This window comes from Haematobia irritans, chromosome 3, assembly GCF_050003625.1.
Source record: "Haematobia irritans isolate KBUSLIRL chromosome 3, ASM5000362v1, whole genome shotgun sequence".
Lineage (NCBI taxonomy): Eukaryota > Metazoa > Arthropoda > Insecta > Diptera > Muscidae > Haematobia > Haematobia irritans.
In genome coordinates this window covers 178,001,927-178,025,568 of record NC_134399.1, presented here as the reverse complement: position 1 = coordinate 178,025,568, position 23,642 = coordinate 178,001,927, and the positions used below count along the sequence as shown (strand labels likewise).

Below are 23,642 nucleotides of genomic sequence, written 5' to 3'. Positions count from 1 at the left end.
GACCATATACTAACACTATGTACCAAATTTCAGCCGGATCGGATGAAATGTGATTCTCTTAGAGGCTCAGCAAGCCAAATCTGAGGGTCCGTTTATATCGGGGCTATACGTAAAAGTGAACCGATATGGCCCATTTTCAATACCATCTGACCTACATCAATTACAGCTACTTATGCTAAGTTTCAAGTCGATAGCTTGTTTCGTTCGGAAGTTAGCGTGATTTCAACAGACGGACGGACGGACGAACATGCTTAGACCGACTCAGAATTTTAATACGACCCAAAATATATATTCTTTATGGAGTCTTAGAGCAATATTTCGATGTGTTACAAACGGAATGACAAAGTTAATATAGCCCCCATCCTATGGTGGAGGGTATAAAAACTATAAACAAGAACTCATTTTTTCACACACACATATACACACTTTTTATAAAGGGTGATTTGTTAAGAGCTTGATAACTTTTTTTTTTTAAAAAACGCATAAAATTTGCAAAATCTCATCGGTTCTTTATTTGAAACGTTAGATTGGTCCATGACATTTACTTTTTGAAGATAATTTCATTTAAATGTTGACCGCGGCTGCGTCTTAGGTGGTCCATTCGGAAAGTCCAATTTTGGGCAACTTTTTCGAGCATTTCGGCCGGAATAGCCCGAATTTCTTCGGAAATGTTGTCTTCCAAAGCTGGAATAGTTGCTGGCTTATTTCTGTAGACTTTAGACTTGACGTAGCCCCACAAAAAATAGTCTAAAGGCGTCAAATCGCATGATCTTGGTGGCCAACTTACCGGTCCATTTCTTGAGATGAATTGTTCTCCGAAGTTTTCCCTCAAAATGGCCATAGAATCGCGAGCTGTGTGGCATGTAGCGCCATCTTGTTGAAACCACATGTCAACCAAGTTCAGTTCTTCCATTTTTGGCAACAAAAAGTTTGTTAGCATCGAACGATAGCGATCGCCATTCACCGTAACGTTGCGTCCAACAGCATCTTTGAAAAAATACGGTCCAATGATTCCACCAGCGTACAAACCACACCAAACAGTGCATTTTTCGGGATGCATGGGCAGTTCTTGAACGGCTTCTGGTTGCTCTTCACTCCAAATGCGGCAATTTTGCTTATTTACGTAGCCATTCAACCAGAAATGAGCCTCATCGCTGAACAAAATTTGTCGATAAAAAAGCGGATTTTCTGCCAACTTTTCTAGGGCCCATTCACTGAAAATTCGACGTTGTGGCTCGTTAGTAAGTCTATTCATGATGAAATGTCAAAGCATACTGAGCATCTTTCTCTTTGACACCATGTCTGAAATCCCACGGGATCTGTCAAATACTAATGCATGAAAATCCTAACCTCAAAAGAATCACCCTTTATCATGACTTCTCTTTTTTGCATTATCCACCATTATCGAGAGAGTGGTATATAGCGTTTGTCAGCATTTTTCTAAAGTCCTCAGCATACATGCTCCAAATGTGGCAAAAGCAATTTATGTTTGGTTTACCCCCTTCAAAGTGGTCTACGATTTTGGAAGCGACATCGGAGAAGACTTCGTAAACAACTACTTTATCACAAGAATTTCAATGATGTCTCAAACTTTAGTACGAGTATTTCAGTTAAACGAGAGAAAAAAAAACAAAGTTTTATTCACTATGACAGTGATTTTAATTGTGTGTGACAAAAAACACATATTTTGTTTCGTATAGCATCTTATTTCATGGAATCAGTCATCCTGCTATGGTTTTCAATGTATAGCTAGAGAATCATTGGTATACTTTTTTGTTTTGGAGGGCTATTTTTTAAAGGCTAATTTATAGTGAATCCTTTAGTTCTGGCTAACAGCTGTGGCTAAAGGTGAGTATTAAGTTCGAGTTTAGCCGCTAATTTTCACTAAAGTGAAAACTAAATCAGTAAAAAAAGTTATAAAATTATACATATTTGTTGCAGATTTCATTATAACTTGATGGGGAATATCCCAAAGCAAAATTTCACAAAGTTTGTATTCCCTAAAATGGATTATTAAAGAAAAGTAATCGTGAAAAATTACAATTTTAGCGGCTAAACTCGAACTTAATACCCACCTTAACAACAAAACTGATCATTATTCGCAGGATTAGCATCCGTCTATGAATGTAACTCATGGTATCTGGAATAACGAATTTTAAATAAACAAGTGAGTAAAGCAGAAAGTCGGGCGGGGCCGACTATATTATACCCTAAACCACCCCTACTGAATTAGTAAACATAAGCATTTGTGGGGTATCATTGGTATAGGTTTTGGAGAACATAAAGGGGGGTACATTTTTATGGGTGTCTTGTCACAAGCTGAGCAGAAATGTCTAATATTAGGAGCTATAGTTTATTTTGCACCAAAAGAGTTAGTATGCCACTAATATTGAGTGATATGTTTTGGTATGGACCCCATATAAACCGACCTCCCGATTTGGGGTCTTGGGCTTATAGAAACCGTAGTTTATACACAATTTGCCTGAAATTGGAAATTTATAGGTATTTTCGGGCCATAAAGAAGTGTGGCACAAATGGTGAGCATCGGTCCATGTTTTGGTATAGCCCCCATATAAACCGACCTCCCGATTTGGGGTCTTGGGCTTATAGAAACCGTAGTTTATACACAATTTGCCTGAAATTGGAAATTTATAGGTATTTTCGGGCCATAAAGAGGTGTGCCAAAAACGGTGAGTATCGGTCCATATTTTAGTATAGCCCCCATAAGAACGATCTCCCGATTTAACTTCTTGGGTTTCTAGAAACCGTAGTTTTTATCTGATTTGCCTGAAAATGTAAATATTCTGGTATTTTAGGCTCACAAAAACGTGTATCGGATTAAGTTTTTATCGGTCCATTTGGTAATGCCTCCATATAGACCGACTTCACTTCTTGAGGGTATAGAAGGCGTACTGATCATGAAAACTGGTTGAAACTCAATGTAAAATTTCCAGATTTTACTTCTCGGTTGAAAATCTACTGATTTAAGATTTCAAATCAAGACGTTATTTTATAATTTGTGCACACTTACAAGAGATGTTAATGATTCCTCTAAAACTCAAACAAAAATGGTTCTTATAAATCCAGAATCTGATATAGTCCTCGTAGGTGAAATCTTTAAATTTATCTTCGGGAAGTGTCCTCAAGTCCTCAAGCCCTCCTGAAATTTCAAAGGAAACCCTAATATTTGGTTCATGGTGGTGGGTATTTAAGATTCGTCCCGGCCGAACTTACTGCTGCATATACTTGTTATCCCTTATTTTCATATTTCCAAGTCTGTAGGCTATTCTGGTCATTTGAAAGTGTTCAGAGTTCAAAGTATGCCGATGCTATACAACAACTATAAAATTACAAAAATATTGACACAAAAGTATCATGTAATAAAGGGTGATTTGTTAAGAGCTTGATAACTTTTTTTTTTTAAAAAAACGCATAAAATTTGCAAAATCTCATCGGTTCTTTATTTGAAACGTTAGATTGGTCCATGACATTTACTTTTTGAAGATAATTTCATTTAAATGTTGACCGCGGCTGCGTCTTAGGTGGTCCATTCGGAAAGTCCAATTTTGGGCAACTTTTTCGAGCATTTCGGCCGGAATAGCCCAAATTTCTTCGGAAATGTTGTCTTCCAAAGCTGGAATAGTTGCTGGCTTATTTCTGTAGACTTTAGACTTGACGTAGCCCCACAAAAAATAGTCTAAAGGCGTCAAATCGCATGATCTTGGTGGCCAACTTACCGGTCCATTTCTTGAGATGAATTGTTCTCCGAAGTTTTCCCTCAAAATGGCCATAGAATCGCGAGCTGTGTGGCATGTAGCGCCATCTTGTTGAAACCACATGTCAACCAAGTTCAGTTCTTCCATTTTTGGCAACAAAAAGTTTGTTAGCATCGAACGATAGCGATCGCCATTCACCGTAACGTTGCGTCCAACAGCATCTTTGAAAAAATACGGTCCAATGATTCCACCAGCGTACAAACCACACCAAACAGTGCATTTTTCGGGATGCATGGGCAGTTCTTGAACGGCTTCTGGTTGCTCTTCACTCCAAATGCGGCAATTTTGCTTATTTACGTAGCCATTCAACCAGAAATGAGCCTCATCGCTGAACAAAATTTGTCGATAAAAAAGCGGATTTTCTGCCACTGATTTTGGTAATAAAATTCAATGATTTGCAAGCGTTGCTCGTTAGTAAGTCTATTCATGATGAAATGTCAAAGCATACTGAGCATCTTTCTCTTTGACACCATGTCTGAAATCCCACGTGATCTGTCAAATACTAATGCATGAAAATCCTAACCTCAAAAGAATCACCCTTTATATGATTAATTAACGCTTTAAAATGTGCGATAACCTTACTCCATTTTTTTTTAAGGTCAAATAATGTCATTTATTTATTTTCTTATTTCAGCCCTAATTATTTCAAGTAGTTCCACTTTATCATCATGACAAACATTCTTGTCTCATGACCACATTTTTCACATGACAAAGTAAAGGACACTTCAGAATTTTGTTTTAAATCTTAGTGCTTGCTATAAACAAATTATGACATCATAAGAACAACATAGTCGTACAACGAATATTGTTACAACATTGTAGCACCATCCTTTTCACATTCAGGACAATGTAGACTTAAGTGTAGTTGAAACAATTGTTTGCTTTTGTAGGCTTACAACAAAATGCAACAGCAACATTTTCTGAAGCCTTCTTAGCATTAACGAACATAAATAGGGTAGTGAAATGTTTAAAGAAAAATTCATTGTTTAAAATATGGCAGGTGGCACTAACATTTTCCATATCTGACATTCTTAGATTTACCAAATTTGGCAATGATATTTCTGGGAATATTCTTAATCAAAGACATGCTTTTATTTTCTCACACCATACAATGAGTGAGAGTAATTGAAAAGGTATTGCGATGTAATCACTTTAGGTTAAGTAAACTCAATTAATTTTTGTTAAATTTTAACTAGAAACAATGAAGGTTATTTGCTCTCATACCCATGAAACTCTCCGACCCCCAAGAACGAAGACTCTTATTTAGGGAACATTCTCTCCCTTGGCTATAATTAGTTTTCATTAGAATTGTTAAAGCCTTCTTAACGTTGGAAATAGCCACCCTTTTTAATTTCTATCCTAAAACATTGGCCATAATAATGCCCTTGGTCTGGAAAAGCACTTTCCCCAACTTACACCGAACATACCAACTCGTATATACGGTTTATTGCATTATCCTCCTTTAGAATAAATGCAAGGCGTATGGTTTCCGCTTGGTGTTTTAATGATGCCCCACATACTCTTAATAATTTCATGCATTCTTGTTGGGATTTATGAACTATGCTCAGACTGTATACGTAAATCGTCGCTTCGTTACATATGAACAATCATTGAACCTGGGGAGAGCATCTCTCTGTATATGTAGGTAATATAATGTTGCTTGCTTTTCGATATTTGCATGGGCATGTATATTCATGCACAAGTTAAATAGTTAATTATTAATCTGCACAAGGCAAAATTCATATCCAAGAGGCGTTATAAAGGCGTGTGGTGTGACTGATAAATGCGGATCTTTGGGTGAGCTTAAGATTTAAGCACATAATTACAACGCATAATGACCTTGGGAATGCATATGAAAATGTCGGGATATCCGTGATACCATGGGTTTTATAATTAATAGTCTTTTTTAAGCAAATGGCTTATAGCGCTTTCGCCAATGCAGAGATGATAAGTTTAAAAGTTAAAGATTTTCCGATGAAAAAAATGCTGTTGAGTAATTTTTTAAAAGATTTTTTATGCAGTTTAGTGCATAACAAGTATATACGGCCCTAAGTTCGGCCAGACCGAATCTTATGTACCCTCCACCATGGATTGCATAGAAACTTGTACTAAAGACTATCATCCAAAATCGAATTACTTGGGTTGCGGTAACACTTACCGATGGCAAGGTATCTTAAAACTTCTTAACACCGTATTCTCAATTATAAGTTTGGCCATACGGGGTATATTAAACAAGGCAAGTATATACGGCCTTAAGTTCGGCCAGGCCGAATCTTATGTACCCTCCACCATGGATTGCGTAGAAACTTCTACAAAAGATTGTCATCCACAATTGAATTACTCGGGTTGTGGAAATACTTTCCGATGGCAATGTATCATAAAACTACTTAACATCGTCTTCGGCTTATCTGAGGGCTATATATAACCATAGACCGATATGGACTTAATTAGGCATGGTTGTTGAAGGCCATATACTAGCACAATGTACAAAATTTCAACTTAATCGGATGAAATTTGCTCCTCAAGAGGCTCAAAAACCAAATCTGGGGATCGGTTTATATGGGGGCTATATGTAATTATGAACCGATATGAACCAATTTTTGCATTGGATTGGATGAACATTTCTTCTCTAAGAGGCTCCGCAAGCCAAATCTGGGGATCGGTTTATATGGGGGCTATATATAATAATGGACCGATGTGGATCAATTTTTGCATGGTTTTTAGAGACCATATACCAACACCATGTACCAAATTTCAACCAGATCGGATAAATTTTGCTCCTCCAAGAGGCTACAGAGTTCAAATCTGGGGATCGGTTTATATAGGGGCTATATATAATTATGTAGACCAATTTTTGCATGCTTATTAAAGACCATATACTAACACCATGAACCAAATTTCAGCCGGATCGGATGAAATCTGCTTCTCTTTGAGGCTCCGCAATCCAAATGTGGGGATCGGTTTATATGGGGGTTATATATAATTATGGGCCGATGTGGTCCAATTTTTGCATGCTTGTTAGAGACAATATACTAACACCATGTACCAAATCTCAGCCGGATCGAATGAAATCTGTTTCTCTTTGAGGCTCCGCAAATCAAATCTGGGGATCGGTTTATATGGGGGCTATATATAAATATGGACCAATTTGTGCATGGATGTTAGCGACCATATACCAACACTATGTACCAAATTTCAGCCGGATCGGATGAAATCTGCTTCTCTTTGAGGCTCCGCAAATCAAATCTGGGGATCGGTTTATATGGGGGCTATACGTAAAAGTGGACCGATAGGGCCCATTTGCAATACCATCCGACCTACATCAATAACAACTACTTGTGCCAAGTTTCAAGTCGATAGCTTGTATCGTTCGGAAGTTACCGTGATTTCAACAGACGGACGAACGGACATGCTTAGATCAACTCAGAATTTCACCACGATCCAGAATATATATACTTTATGGGGTCTTAGAGCAATATTTCGATGTGTTACAAACGGAATGACAAAGTTAATATACCCCCATCCTATGGTGGAGGGCAGGGAGCCATTCCGTTTGTAACACATCGAAATATTGGTCCAAGACCCCATAAAGTATATATATTCTGGATCGTTGTGAAATTCTGAGTCGATCTAAGAATGTCCGTCCGTCCGTCTGTTGAAATCACGCTAACTTCCGAACGAAACAAGCTATCGACTTGAAACTTGGCATAAGTAGTTATTATTGATGTAGGTCGGATGGTATTGCCCATGGGCCATATCGGACCACTTTTACGTATAGGCCCCATTAGAGGTGCTTGAAAACAAATCCAACTCTCGTGAATGTGCGTTAATGAAACTTAAATTAATATGTCGTGCGTGACCTTGCGTGAGAAATTAAATCGAAGTACTATACACCCTTTTTGAATTTTGTTACCTTTGCTGACTTCCGTATAGAAAATATCGTGAGTCTCGTGAATTTGTCGTGAATCACGTGAATTGTCGTGAATCGTGCGTGAACGTGAGTCTTTAAAAGTAGTTCGTGCGTGAGTACTGGCTTTCATTTCGTGAATGTGCGTGAGTGGGATTGGCTACCACACGTATCGTGCGTGGGCGTGGGTGAATAAATATTTTGCTTCGTGAATGTTCGTGAAAGTGGATGAAATTTCAGTCACGCGCACAACTCTAGCCCCCATATAAACCAACTCCCAGATTTGGCTGCGGAGCCTCTTAAAAAAATATAAAATATCGGTCCATAATTATATATAGCCCCCATATAAACCGATTCTCAGATTTGACCTCCGGAACCTATTGGAGGAGCAAATTTCGTTAGTATTTGGTCTGCAATAATCATGAAAAAATTGGTCCATATCGGTCCCTAATTATATATAGCCCCCATATAAAGCAATTCCCAGATTTGACTTTCGGAGTCTTTAGTAGAAGTTTCTACTAAATCCATGGTGGATTCGGCCTGGCCGAACTTACAGCCGTATATACTTGTTTTAACTGACTCAGTCTTCTGAGATTGATTAGAAAATTAATTGCATCAATTAATTTATTAACCCTTATATTATGTTTGGGGTCATTAGATGACCCATATGGTATTTTTGATCAGCGTATTTCTTACTGTTGGAATATAATTAAAAGTTCTTACTACTCAGCAAGAATTCAGTACATATCAACAATTCACGCACTGACTATTTATATTCCAGCAGTAAGAAATACGCTGATGAAAAATACCATATTGGTCATCAAATGACCCCAACATAATATAAGGGTTAATTGAAAAAATTTTCAACTTCAATCAACTTTTTAATTGTAAATATTTTGGTGATATATATTTCTGTGTATAGATAAATTTGATGGACTTCCTATCCTATTAGACGTCCCTTCTTTTCTTGGACCGCAGGAGAATGAGCCCCTTACCCCAAATGAAACAGGAACACAAATGTGGGGCGACGCTTCATTATGAATACGAGTCCCATGAAAATGAACCCTAATAAAATATAACGACCGCATGAAAATGAAACCTAACCGCGGTTTTCACTCAAGCCAATAATAATCTACCAAAATCTTCAGAAAATATTATCAAAAAGCTTCAAAGCAACCTAATTTTATTTTGCAAAATTTTATTTCTATAGAAAATTTTGTCTATATTGCATTTCTCTTGAAAATTTTGACAAAATTTTATTTCTATAGACAATTTGGCTAAATTTTATTTCTGTACAAAATTTTATAAAAATTTTCTTTCTATAAAAAATGTTGTTAAAATTTTATTTCTCTAAAAAATTATTGTCAACACTGTATTTCTATAGAAAGTTTGTGAAGTACCTCTTTGTTAGGCAAAATTTATCAAAACATCAAGAATTCTACAAACTGCGGCAACCGTGATCCTAATTGATTGAAAAAAAAAAAACTGGGAGAAATCCTTAAACTCCAGCCATAGGCAAGCCACACTAAAAATAATTTTGAAGTTATACAATCTATTCGTAACAAATTGTATATAGTTTTCACCATTGTTAAGTCCTAGAAAGCAAACAAAAGGTCCCATCGGAATTGGGGTTCATTTTCATTACAATTATTGGGATTAATTTTCATAATATAACAGGTTGGCTGATACGTCCCCGGTCTAACAAAGAAAAAAAAATATTTTTTGTCAAAATTCGTTTTTATTATTCAACATAGTTCCCTTCAAGAGCGATACAACGATTATAACGACCTTCCAATTTTTTGATACCATTTTGGTAGTACTCCTTCGGTTTTGCCTCAAAATAAGCCTCAGTTTCGGCGATCACCTCTTCATTGCAGACAAATTGTTTCCCTGCGAGCATCCTTTTGAGGTCTGAGAACAAGAAAACGTCGCTGGGCCAGATCTGGAGAATACGGTGGGTGGGGAAGCAATTCGAAGCCCAATTCATGAATTTTTGCCATCGTTCTCAATGACTTGTGGCACCGTGCGTTGTCTTGGTGGAACAACACTTTTTTCTTCTTCATATGGGGCCGTTTTGCCGCGATTTCGTCCTTCAAACGCCCCAACAACGCCATCTAATAGTCACTGTTGATGGTTTTTCCCTTCTCAAGATAATCGATAAAAATTATTCCATGCGCATCCCAAAAAACAGTGGCCATTACTTTGCCAGCGGACTTTTGAGTCATTCCACGCTTCGCAGACGGTTCACAGGTCGCTGTCCACTCAGCCGACTGTCGATTGGACTCAGGAGTGTAGTGATGGACCCATGTTTCATCCATTGTCACATATCGACGGAAAAACTCGGGTGTATTACAAGTTAACAGCTGCAAACACCGCTCAGAATCATCAACACGTTGTTGTGAGCTCGCGCGGCACTCATTTTGCACAGAGCATCCGCATATCCGAATATTGATGAATGATATGACCAACACGTTCCTTTGATATCTTTAAGGCCTCTGCTATCTCCATTAACTTCATTTTACGGTCATTCAAAATCATTTTGTGGATTTTTTTGATGTTTTCGTCGGTAACCACCTCTTTCGGGCGTCCACTGCGTTCACTGTCCTCCGTGCTCATTTCACCACGCTTGAATTTTGCATACTAATCAATTAGTGTTTATTTCTCCGGGGCAGAGTCCGGAAACTCATTATCAAGCCAAGTTTTTGCTTCCACCGTATTTTTTCCCTTCAGAAAACAGTATTTTATCAAAACACGAAATTCCTTTTTTTCATTTTTTTTTTCACTATAACAAAAGTTGCTTCACAAAAGACGCTCTATCTCACAAACTAATTGACTTACAGACGTCAAATTTTGACACGAATCATTTGAAGGTTGGCCTATTCAATTTTAAATACTTCATATTGACTTTTCTTTTCTTATCGTATTAAAATAAATTACCATTTATATAATGGCCTTAAGAGATTTTATTTAATGACTATCTTGTTTTTTTTTTTTTTGTTATCCATATGATAAAATCATTTAAATGTTTTTATTATCAAATTTGGTTATATCTCTTGTCATTTGTATTTAATGTCAAAAAATCATTTTTTTTTATAAAAAGAATAGGTCACTCATAATAATATTCAATTGTATAATAATATTCAATTAGTAATTTTTTATATTGACTTTTCTTTAGGTCTAACAAATTTTTTTTTCCAAAAAAAAAAAATAATCATCATTGACATTTCTATGATGGCTTTAAGTGATTTTATTTAATGTTGTTTATGTTATCCATATGATAAACTCATTTAAATGATTTTATCATAAAATGTGGTTATTACTCTTGCCATTTGTCTTTGGTAATTATAATTAAAATCGTATGGTCGTATGAAGCTTGAGTTTTGTATTTAATGATTTCATGGAATACCATGAAATCATTATAAGGCATGTCGCATGTCTCTATTTGTCGGTTTGCAAAATATGTCAGACTCATCATCGAAATATATACGAAAACCACAAAAGATATGTCAGCAATCTGTAAAAAGCAGTAATTACCAAGTATTTAGTGGAATAATTTAAATTCAGTTCTCTGTTGTTGCCTACATTGTTGTCACTTTCTCTCTCTCTCATCACAATCTCCAACCGCCCACCGTAGCGTATGAGTCATAATATTTTGCGAATATTTAACATGAGTACACGTTAAACATACGCCATATGGTACATCCACACACATTTTTATTTGGTGGATATGAGTTTTTGTGGGTAATTCTTTAAGAAATTTATAGTTAAAAATAAAGATGATGTAGGGGATTACATAACAAAAGGTAACAAATCTAGGTTTAATATACCAGTAAAAAATGTTTGAATTCTTCCTTATAATAAATTTGATCTGCCAAAACATGTGCCTACCAGAAATATTGATCTTAGACCCCATAAAATATATATCGATCGACTCAGAATCACCTCCTGAGTCAATATAGCTATTTGTTGCTCCCAGGATTCCGGTCGCATTTATTAACCGATTTCAATGAAATTTGTTACATGAATTTCAGAAAAAATTGGATCAAATTTAAATAGCTCCTATATATATTTATCGCCCTATTACGACAAATGGGGTTACATTCACTTGGTAGAATTCTATAAAAAATGGTAAAATTTTTACTGCTTGGTAGATTGGTAGAATTCATGATGTTTTGGTAGAGTTTGCAATATATTCTTCTACAACTAAGAGGAAATAATTTTCTATAGAACTAAAATATTGACAAAATATTGTCTATAAATAAAAATTCGAAAAAATTTTCTATAGAATTAAAAATTTGGCAAAATTTTCTATAGAAATAATATAAACCATGCATTGACTAAACTACAAGTGTAGCTTAACCAACAGAGGAAAAATATGCTTGTCAAATTTATTTGGGCAAAGCCCTATGGACTGCAATATTGTTGGACGTACAGCTATTTCGGAAACAACAAAAACAACAACAATGATTAAAGCAAAAAAAACAACAATAACAAAACAAAACGAAATAAAATTTCGACAAAATTTTCTATAGAAATAAAATTTTGGACAAAATTTTCTATATAAATAAAATTTTCTATAGAAATATAACTTTGACAAAAATTTCAATAGAAATAACATTTTGACAAAATATTTGATAGAAATAGAAATTTTACACAACCTACAACAGAAATTAAATTTTGACAAAATTTTCTCTATACATAAAATTTTGACAAAACTTTATATAGAAATAAAGTTTTTCCAAATTGTCTATAGAAATAAAATGTTTACAAAAAATTTCTACAGCAATAAAATTTTGGCAAAACTTTCTATAAAAATAAAGTTTTGACAACACTTTCTATAGAAATAAAATTTTGACAAAATTTTCTACAGAAATATAACTTTGACAAAATTTTCTACAGAAATTTTGACAAATGTTGACAAAATATTCTAAAGAAATATAATTTTGACAAAATTTTCTATAGAAATAAAATGTTGACAATATTTTCTATAGAAATAAAATTTTGACAAAATTTTCTCTATGCATAAAATTTTGACAAAATTTTCTCTATACATAAAATTTTGCCAAAACTTTCTATAGAAATAAAATTTTGCCAAATTGTCTATAGAAATAAAATGTTGACAAAAATTTCTATAGCAATAAAATTTGGCAAAACTTTCTATACACACAAAAAAATTTTTTTTTTTTGAATTCAATCACGAAAATCGCGGAATCAATCATTTTTTTAATTGAAATGTCTTCAATCACGAAAATGATAGTATCAATCACCCATTTTGATTGAAAACCAACACGATTTTTAATTAAAAATTTGATTATCTTTTGTCACGGAATCAATTAATTGTGTGATTGAATCAATTAAAAACGTGATTGATTTTTAACATAAAATTCAATCACAGTTTTAATTAAATCAATTAAAATTTTAATTAATTTCTCGACAAAAATCAATCAACTATTTGATTCATTAAATTAAATAATTAATTGAAATTGGCTATAAATTTCGATCAAAAAAATTATATATTGCGACCCCAAAATCGTATTTAGTTTTATTTGAAATAAAAGAAAATATGTGTTTCTTATAAAACATATTTAACATTTTATTATTTTTTGAATTATGCGATAGACAAATAAATTTGGTTCTTGTCATTTGTGTTTTGTTCTAACATAACTTACAAATACAATTACTATCAATAACAACTATAGGGTGAACAAATAAATTATATAAATCATTATCTTCCTTATAATAATAACCATGTTAGCATGTTCCTTCTAATATGTAGATGCGCCTAGATTTCCAATAAATCAGCAGCCTGTAAGCTAAATTAGTTTTTCTGAAAGTAAACAGAATAATTCGAATTTAATTTTGTTCAATTAAAAGTTAATTTTGTTAAACATTACCTGCATAGAATATCAAGTTCAATTCTTAGTTCCAGGTTGCAGATCTATAATCTTCTTTTGCAGTTGTAGTCTTTTAGCATATTAAAGAGCTCGGTAATTTAATTTTAGTAACAATTCCTTTCCAAATTTCCACACATTACAATCGTCTATTAAAATTTGAACCAATCAAAGACAAAAATAATGGGAAAGCAATGTAATATTTGGTGTTATATTGATGATACTTTGCAAATTCTGGAAATAGAAAAAAATATAAATGGAAAATACAAATTTTTTCATTATGTTCGGATATTTTTCATATTTTTAAATCCAAAAGAAAGAACTTTTTACCATTACATAATTCAGCTCATTAGTTTATATACCAGATATATTGCTCTCTACTTGGGTTCAAACTGAAAAGGCAGGTAAAACAAAAATACAATTTAATGCCAACGCCACTTCGCAACTTCAAGGAGAATCTTCCAACAAACCCATACCGCTCTTGGTTTTAAGAAAACTAGGAGTGAAAAAAATTGTATAATTTTAAAAGATCAATACAGTACCCACTTTTTTATTGCAAACATAGTCTTATATATTTGATAAAATGATGGAGTTGGTGGGATTGATTGGTCAATTTCACGAAATAAAATTGGTCACTAAAAGAAATGAATAAAAAATATATATTTAATATTTTAATATTTTAGTCCGTTTAATGTAAACAGGCTTCAATGGAAAACGGTATTCACATTTCACAATTTCTTACCTTCAATAAACGTAGATTGTTTTCCATTTTTACAATACCATAAAACACAAACACATATAATTTCAAATGCGTTCTCTCATATATTTTTTTCAAACCCTTACCACGTGGCCGTTTGTTGTTGCACACTTTATTTAATTCAACCCTTTGCTATGATTTGTTGTTGCGTTCAAAATACTTATGCACACATTTTGAATGCAGCAGACAGAATGTCGCCAATCATGTTTTTCAATTTACGCGAAAAACAAAAACCCAACCGTTCGTTACGAGTTACTTCCACAGACTGATCTCTCCATCATACTTTGTTGAATAAATACCCATTCTCTTGTTCTCTTTCCATTGTTCAAAATTATTCAGTTTCAATCACAAAGGTGATTGGATCAATCACATGTGTAATTGGAAACGGAAAAAATTTCAATCACGTTTGTAATTAAAAATTATTTCCGAATTGATTAACAAATTGATTGAATCAATTAATATTTTAATTGGAAACGTAACAAATATCAATCATTTTTTTAATTGGTTTTTATTCGGATTTCATTAAATAATTAATTGAATCAATTAACATATTAATTGAATCCGTTTCCAAATTCATTTAAGTGTTTAATTGAAAAAAAATTGGTGATAATTTTTTGTGTGTAGAAATAAAATTTTGACAAAATTTTCTATAGAAATTTTTCCAAATGTTGACAAAATCTTCTAAAGAAATAAAACTTTAACAAAATTTTCTATAGAAATAAAATTTTGACAAAATTTTTTATAGAAATAAAATTTTGAAAAAATTTTCTATAGAAATAAAATTTTGACAATATTTTTTATAGAAATATAATTTTGACAAGATTTTCTATAGCAATAAAATTTAGACAATTTTTTTATATAATTAAAATTTTGACAAAATTGTCCAGAAATAAAATTTTGACAATATTTTCTATAGAAATAAAATTTTGACAAAATTTTCTATAGAAATAAAATGTTGACAAAAATTTCTACAGAAATAAAATTTTGGCAAAATTATCTATAAAAATAAAATCTTGACAAAATTTTCTATAGAAATAAAATTTTGGCAAAATTTTCTACAGACATAAACTTTTGGCAAAATTTTCTATAGAAATAAAATTTTGGCAAAACTTTCTATAAAAATAAAGTTTTGACAACACTTTCTATAGAAATAAAATTTTGTCAAAATTTTCTATAGAAAAAAAATTTGACAACATTTTCTGTAAATATAAAATTTTGACAAAAGCTTCTTTAAAAATAAAATTTTGACAAAATTTTGTACAGAAATTTTGACAAAATTATCCATAGAAATAAAATTTTGACAAAATTTTCTATAGAAATAATTTTTTTCATTCGTTTTGTTTTGTTATTGTTGGTTTTGTTCTTTAATCATTGTTGTTAACAAAACAAAACGAATGAAAGAAAGAAGAGGAAGCGCGCTGGAAATAAACCCAGCCAACTGCACTCAAATCGATGATTTGACGGTGGCAAAGGAAAAGAGTTATGTTTGTACGAATTTATTTCGACATAAGCCAGCTATCATGTAAAACCTTTTTTCGGAAGGTTCAGGTGTGGTTCATTGTTGGGTTTAATGAACTGCCTGAATTTATTCTGATAATTGGTTGATAGTTTTGCTGCAAGTAGAGGATGCTGATGAGGAATGTGGTAATTCCGAAACGTGCGTCCATCCAACCATCTTGCAGTCTATAGGGCTTTGCCCAAATAAATTTGACAAACATTATTTTGCTCTGTTGGTTAAGCTACACTTGTAGTTTAGTCAATGCATGGTTTTAGGCTGAAATCAAGAAAACGACAACGAAATAAAATTTTGACCAAATTTTCTATAGAAATAACATTTTGACAAAATTTTCTATAGAAATAAAATTTTGACAAAATTTTCTATAGAAATAAAATTTTGACAAAATTTTCTATAGAAATAAAATTTTGACAAAATTTTCTATAGAAATAAAATTTTGACAAAATTTTCTATAGAAATAAAATTTTGACAAAATTTTCTATAGAAACAAAATGTTGACAAAATTTTCTATAGAAATAAAATGTTGAGAAAATTTTCTATAGAAATAAAATATCGGCAAAATTTTCCATAGAAATAAAATTTGGAGAAAAGTTTCTATACTCGTACTAACTCAGTAGGTTTGGTTAAGGGTATAATATAGTCGGTTCCGCCCAACAAAAAAATGTCTTACTTGTGTTTAATTGTAAAGCTGTTCATATTTTCATACTTAGAAATCCATTTCACAATCCAAATTTGCTAACTACCAAAAATTTCTTTCAACTATCTTCTTAGCTAAATTACAAATCTAATTTTGTAATTTTGTCATTTTCCTATTTAATCCCAAAAAAAGAAGAACGCATTACTTTGTTATGAGCATTAAGGCCATACGGTTATCCACTTTGTGATCCCTCACAAAGACACACCGGCAAGCATTGAGAACAAGACTAACCTTTGACATACTTTCCTCTTGAAAAGACAAAGTAAAGTCAAATGACAACTACCACGTTACAGATGTTTGACATAAAAAAACCAACATTCCTTTTTCTTCTTGAAATATTCCGAAAAGTCATTTTGGAAAAAAAAAGATTAGTAGGTGTTGTACCAAGACCAATATGACCTTTTATGTCAATAGAGTAAGTAAGATAAATGGAAAAGAATTTCAGAAAAATTCTACCCGTGTCTTTTTTTTTTTTTTTTGTAAGGATAAAAGGAATTATATTGACATTTAAACTTTTCTAATTTTTAAATACTTTCGGGATATTTCAATATTTTCGGTGATGCTCTTGTGACATTAAGATTTGATGCCATTTGAAAAATTTGTGCAAAAAATGCATTTGTCAAATTAATGTTGCTTTAATGAAGCGTGTCAGAGTGCGCAAGAGTTTTCTGTTTGGGGCAAATTACCAAAAAAAAAAAAAAAAAAAAATCACAAATATTTTTAATAATATGGTTTTATGTTAGCTTTTTACTAAAATTAATTTATATAAAAAATTTATTAAATCGAGCATGAACTGTTAAAGTTTTTGCTAGAATTAATTTTTTTCTTTCCATGAATATTTAAGACTCGAAAAAATAAGTCTTATAATAAATTAAAACATATACATATGGTCGAAAGTTCATTCTTGCCGAATCCGAAATGCCCATACAAGATTTTTTTTGGATACGCCTACCCGTAAGGTTTTGTCACACACACTAAAAAACATTTTCGTCTTGCCCTAAGGATTTTGGGATTTGCATTCCGGAACAAAGACGAGGCTTTACTAAATCAAAGACATTTGTAGGAAGATTAAAACTTTTAAATCTATAAATAAAAAATTTTATCACAATTTTATTTCTATAGAAACTTTTGTCAAAATTTTATTTCTGTAGACAATTTTGTCAACATTTTATTACTATAGATAACTTTATCAAAATTTTATTTCTATGGAAAATTTTGTCAAAATTTTAATTTTACAGAAAATCTTGTCAACATCTTATTTCAATGGACAATTTTGTCAAAATTTTATTTCTATAGAAATTTTTTTCAAAATGTTATTTCTATAGAAAATGTTCTCAAAATTTTATTTCTATATATAATTTTGTCAAAATTTAATTTCTTTAGAAAATTTTCTCAAAATTCTATTTCTATATATAATTTTGTTAATATTTTATTTCTATAACAATTTTTGTCAAAATTTTATTTCTACAGATAATTTTGTTAAGATTTTATTTCTATGAAAACTTTTGTCAAAATTTTATTTCTATACAAAATTTTTTCAAAATGTTATTTCTTTAGAAAATTTTCTCAAAATTTTATTTCTATATATAATTTTAATTCTGTTAATATTTTATTTCTATAAAAAATGTTGTAATATTTAATTTCTATAAACAATTTTTTAAAAATTTTATTTCTATAGGAATTATTGCCAAAATTTTATTTCTTTATAAAAATTTTGTCAAAATTTTAAATCTATAGATAATCTTGTCAAAACTTTATTCCCATAGAAATCTTTTAATTCTGTAGAAAATTTTGTCAACATTTTATTACGTGTTTTGTTTTTTATTGTGGGTTTGTACTTCAATAATATTTGTTGGTTTAATCTCAGCCTAAAAACCATTGTTGACTAAACTAAACTTTTCCTCTGTTGGCTAAGCTACTCTTGTAGTTTAGTCAACACAATGGTTTTAAAGCTGAGATCAAAACAACAAACATTTTATTTCTATGGAAAATTTTGTCAAAATTTTATTCCTGTAGAAAATTTTTTCAAAATGTTATTTCTATAGAAAATGTTCTCAAAATTTATTTCTATATATAATTTTTTCAAAATTTAATTTCTATAGAAAATTTTCTCAAAATTTTATTTCTATATATAATTTTGTTAATATTTTATTTATATAACAAATTTTGTCAAAATTTTATTTCCATAGGAATTTTTGTCAAAATTCTATTTCTTAGAAAATGTTGTTAAAATTTTCTTTTTATACCCTCCACCATAGGATGGGGGTATATTAACTTTGTCATTCCGTTTGTAACACATCGAAATATTGCTCTAAGACCCCATAAAGTATATATATTCTTGGTCGTGGTGAAATTCTGAGTCGATTCTGAGTCCGTCCGTCTGTTGAAATCACGCTAACTTGCGAACGAAACAAGCTATCGACTTGAAACTTGGCACAAGTAGTTGTTATTGATGTAGGTCGGACGGTATTACAAATGGGCCATATCGGTCCACTTTTACGTATAGCCCCCATATAAAGGGACCCTCAGATTTGGCTTGTGGAGCCTTTAACAGAAGCATATTTCATCCGATCCGGCTGAAATTTGGTACATGGTGTTGGTATATGGTCTCTAACAACCATGCAAAAATTGGTCCACATCGGTCCATAATTATATATAGCCCCCATATAAACCGATCCCCAGATTTGGCTTGCGGAGCCTCAAAGAGAAGCAAATTTCATCCGATCCGGCTGAAATTTTGTACATGGTGTTGGTATATGGCCTCTAACAACCACGCAAAAATTGGTCCACATCGGTCCATAATTATATATAGCCCCCATATAAACCGATCCCCAGAGTTGGCTTGCGGAGCCTTAAAGAGAAGCAAATTTCATCCGATCCGGTTCAAATTAGGCACGTGGTGGTGGTATATGGCCTCTAACAACCATGCAAAAATTGATCCATATCGGTCCATAATTATATATAGCACCCATATAAACCGATTCCCAGATTTGATCTCCGGAGCCTCTTGGAGGAACAAAATTCGTCCGATCCGCTTCAAATTTGGAACGTGGTGTTAGTATATGGCCGCTAACAACCATACCAAAATTGGTCCATATAGGTCTATAGTTATATATAGCCGATCTCCAATCACACAAAAATTGGTCCATATCGGTTCATAATCATGGTTGCCCCTCAAGCCAAAAATAATCTACCAAAATTGTATTTCTATAGAAAATTTTGTCAAAATTTTATTTCTATAGAAAATGTTGTTAAAATTTTATTCGGTTCATAATAAAATTTTCATCATTGTCAAAATTTTATTTCTGTAGAAAATTTTGTCAAAATTTTATTTCTATAGAAAATTTTGTCAAAATTTTATTTCTATAGAAAATTTTGTTCAAATTTTATTCGGTTCATAATCATGGTTGCCACTCGAGCCAAAAATAATCTACCAAGATTTTATCTCTATAAAAATTTTGTCAAAATTTTATTTCTATGAAAATTTTGTAAAAATTTTATTTCTGTAGAAATTCTTGTCAAAATTTTTATTTCTATAGAAAATTTTGTGAAAATTTTATTTCTATAGAAAATTTTGTTAAAATTTTTTTTCTGTAGAAAATTTTGTAAAAATTATATGTCTATTTTGTCAAACTGAATTACATACGTATTTGATTTAATATATACCACGTATGGACTTACATACAATTTAGAAGATGGTGTTAGGAGGTTTTAAGATACCTTGCCATCGGCAAGCGTTATCGCAACTTAAGTAATTCGATTGTGGATCGCAGTGTTTAGAAGAAGTTTCTACGCAATCCATGGTGGAGGGTACATAAGCTTCGGCCTGGCCGAACTTAGGGCCGTATATACTTGTTATAGATAATTTTGTCAAAATTTAATTTCTATAGAAAATATTCTCAAAATTTTATTTCTATAAATGTTTTTTTCAAAATTTTATTTCTATGGATAATTTTGTTAATATTTTATTTCTATTCTTTTTGTTTTGTTATTGTTGGTTTTGTTCTTAAGCATTGTTGTTGTTTTTATTGCAGCTTAAAACCATACATTGACTAAACTACAAGTGTAGCTTAACCAACAGAGGAAAAGAATGTTTGTCAAATTTATTTGGGCAAAGCCCTATAGACTAAAGGATGGTTGGATGGACGCACGTTTCGGAATTACCACATTCCTCATCAGCATCCTCTACTTGCAGCAAAACTATCAACCAATTATCAGAATAAATTCAGGCAGTTCATTAAACCCAACAATGACCCACACTTGAACCTCCCGAAAAAAGGTTTTGTATGCTAGCCGGCTTATGCCGAAATAAATTCAAAACAAACATATATCTTTTCCTATGCCACTGTCAAATCATCGATTTGAATTCAGTTGACTGGGTTTATTTAGAGGATGCTGATGAGGAATGTGGTGATTCCGAAACGTGCGTCCATCCAACCATCTTGCAGTCTATAGGGCTTTGCCCAAATAAATTTGACAAACATTCTTTTCCTCTGTTGGTTAAGCTACACTTGTAGTTTAGTCAATGTATGATTTTAAGCTGCAATATTTTATTTCTATAAAAAATTTTGTCAAAATTTTATTTCTATAGATAATTTTGTTAATATTTTATTTCTATAGAAAATTGTGTCTAAATTTTATTTCAATAGAAAAAGAAATGCTTGCAAATTTGTTTAGGCAGTAGCCGACTATCAAAACCCTTTTTCGGGAGGTTCCAGTGTAGTTCACTTTGGGTTGAGTGAATTACCAGAATTTATTCTGATAATTGGTTGATAGTTTTGCTGCAAATAGAGGATGCTGATGAGAAATGTGGTAATTCCGAAACATGCGTCCATCCAACAATCTTGCAGTCTATATAGCTTTGCCCAAATAAATTTTGACAAGCATACTTTTCCTCTGTTGGTTAAGCTACACTTGTAGTTTAGTCAATACATGGTTTTAAGCTGAAATCAAAAACAACAATAATATTCTCAAAATTTTATTTCTACGGAAAATGTTGTCAAAATTTTATTTCTATAGATAATTTTGTTAATATTTTATTTCTATAGATAATTTTGTTAATATTTTATTTCTATAAAAAATGTTTGTTAAAATTTTATTTCTATGGAAAATTTTGTCAAAATGTTATTTCTATAGAAAATGTTCCCAAAATTGTATTTCTATAGATAATTTTGTCAAAATTTAATTTCTATAGAACATTTTCTCAAAACTATGAAGTACCTTTTAGTTAGAGAGGAATATTTTGCAAATTCTATCAAAACGTCAAGAATTCAACAGAACAAAACCTACAAGGTTTGGTTGAATTCTATCCCTTCAAGACATAATAAGATGTTCAAAAATATATAATTATATTTTAATTTTGCTGATTCATGTTTGATTTTAGCGATTAAACTCGATCTTATTACCAACCTTTAGCAAAAACTATTGTGATGCGTTCGCGGGTTCAACTTCCAAAAAGGATCTTGCCCTTACTCATCTATCTACAATTTTTGAATAATTTATATTTTAAAGTATGCACATATTATGTCTAAAAATTAAGTATGTACAATTTTAGTAATCACGTCACATTTTTCACATTTAAAATTTTTGAGTCAAAAATTTCAACATTTCTGACATTAGGGACATTCGTTTTCACGACACGGTTGCCACTCGTTCCAAAAATAATTTACCAAATTTGTAGAATATTTTACCAAAAAACTACAAAGGAAATACGAGTACTTTGTAAAATTTTATTTCCATAGAAAATTACGTCAAAATTTTATTTCTATAGAAAATTTTGTCAAAGTTTATGAGTCAAAAATTTCAACATTTCTTACATAACGGACATTCTTAGATTATCCTAGATTTTTATAATGCCTAAGAATATATATACTCTAACCCATATTCATAAAAGTTAACTTTAATTTTAAACCTACTATTACCTTAAAAATTTCTTCGATAAACTGTTAGTAAATTATTATGAATATAGGCATTTATGTGTATGGTCTGAAGTAAACATTTCGTTGTGTCACAAACGGAATGGCAAACTTATTATGCTATCCTATAGTGGAGGGTATAAAACTTACGAGAAATTAATTTCCTCACGATTACAGTGTAACCCTCAATATTACAGTGTAACATATCTTCTTGCCATGATATTCTGTTGGCATAGTGCATGTGATATTCTATTTAGCTTATGCTACTCTTTAGTATCGCTGACATTTAAACAATTTTTGTACATTAAACCATCATTACTGTCCTCAAGTACCAAATATAATTTTTTTTTTTTATTTTTTTATTTTTTTATTTAGAATTTAACATTAGTTAGGAAATATTACAATATTTTGTACCTCAGCGCCCTTTAGGCTTTGTTTGAGGTTATCTGGCATTACAATTCAAATGAGTAAACTAGTAGTGTAAAAAAAAATCAAGAAAGGAAAAAACAAGGTTTAAATATAAAAAGAGAATTTATATAAAAAAGAAAAAACTTTAAATTTATAATTGTATATAGAAACTCACTTTATAAGACAAGCATTTCAATATTTTGACAAAGATACTCTTTTAACTTTGGCTTGAAAATTGATATAGATCGGATTTCCTTTAAGTGTTGTGGCATATTGTTATATTCTGTACTACCCATATATTGAATACGTTGTTTCGTCATCTCCAATCGACATCTCGCAACTTCCAAATTTGTACTATTTCTTGTACTGAAACGGTGTTGGAGAGTACAAAATCTAATATTATGGTGCCCAATATTGTGTAAAACTTTATACATGTATACTAATAATTGCATCTTGTGCATACCATAGACTGGTAAAATATTCTTGCCAACATCTTTATAAAGAGAAAGTGTGGAGTACATGTGTGGTAAATTGTAAATTATTTTCAGAGCTCTATTCTGGAGTGTTTGCAATGATTTTAAGTCTTGATTTCGTCTACAACCATATAAAAGTACCAAATAGTTCAAATTACTTTGAATGAGTGACTGAAAAAGTAAAGATTTACATTCGATATTCAGTTTGTTCTTTAGTTTGTACATGATGCCAATAACAGGAGATATCTTTGAGCGGAGTTGCTCAATGTGCAGCTTCCAATTTAAGTTCTGCTGCAATATTA

The 23,642-nt window shown here is 31.7% G+C and overlaps 1 long non-coding RNA gene across 1 annotated transcript; it reads right to left on the bottom strand.

Moving 5' to 3' along the window:
- Window positions 1–13,251: 13,251 nt before the first annotated feature.
- Window positions 13,252–13,657, bottom strand: LOC142228521 (uncharacterized). Its single transcript, XR_012720194.1, has 2 exons — window positions 13,578–13,657; window positions 13,252–13,510 (listed from the first exon to the last, which is right to left on the bottom strand). It is a non-coding gene; the product is annotated as an uncharacterized LOC142228521 (long non-coding RNA).
- Window positions 13,658–23,642: the final 9,985 nt, after the last annotated feature.